The sequence below is a fragment of the Orycteropus afer genome, unplaced genomic scaffold, assembly GCF_000298275.1.
Source record: "Orycteropus afer afer isolate SDZICR_OR568_19922 unplaced genomic scaffold, OryAfe1.0 scaffold00832, whole genome shotgun sequence".
NCBI lineage: Eukaryota > Metazoa > Chordata > Mammalia > Tubulidentata > Orycteropodidae > Orycteropus > Orycteropus afer.
In genome coordinates this window covers 138336-139315 of record NW_006922419.1, presented here as the reverse complement: position 1 = coordinate 139315, position 980 = coordinate 138336, and positions in this window count along the sequence as shown.

Here is a 980-nt window from a genome sequence, read left to right as displayed (position 1 = left end):
ATATTTGCTAAGCCTTTGAATATTCTACTTGTCCAGCTAAACAAGTTCGGATCTTGATACATTTGCCACTTATATTTCTAATCTTATTTATTGTTGCATTTTCATTGATCACATAGTAAGAGGAACACAAACATCTCTTCTCTCCAACATGTGAAGATGTGCCATATGTTCAAACCAGTGATGATCAAAGTCCACTCTTTTCTGTAGTGGTATTTGGCATAGAGCTGATTCTTTAATATTGAATTATGTATATATTGCAGCATGTAGATCTGAATGATAGGAAATTCTTGGTTTTTGTGCAAATATATATGCATGTTGTCGTTGCTACCTGCCATCAAGTTTATTTCTAGACATGGCCGCCCCATGTGTACAGAAAACTACTGCATGGGCTTTAAGGGCTGTGACTTTTCCAAAGAGGATTTCCAGGCCTGTCTCCTCAATTACCTCTGGATGAGTGTGAACTGCCAACCTTTTGGCCAGTAGTTGAGCACTGAACCATTTGTCCCACCCAAAGATTTCTATATATATGAGTATGTATACAAATAATATAATGAAGGAAATAACATGTCATTTTTGTTGTTGTTGTTTGTGTTTGTTTTTGTTTTTCTGGCTGTATATGAATCACCATGTTTCTGAAATGTACCAAATGTTAGAAATTTTATTTTAGAGAAGTTTCTTACATTCCTAAAAGACATACCTTCACAGACAAATGTGCACAATCTGTATCACTATTAATATATTTGGGTAGTATAAACATTTAAGTGCTCAACTAGGAGACAAATTGAATCCATCCAGAAGCTCCTCAGAAGATTGGCCTGGAGATGTGCTGCCGACAGATCACAGGCTTGGAAGCCTTGTGGAGCTGTTCTGTTCTGCACACGTGGTGTCACCAGGAATTAGAATCTACTTGATGCCTTTTTTTGTTTGTTTGTTTTCTTTTTTTTCAAACTCCTTATCTGTTTCTCTTTTACAGTTGGTTT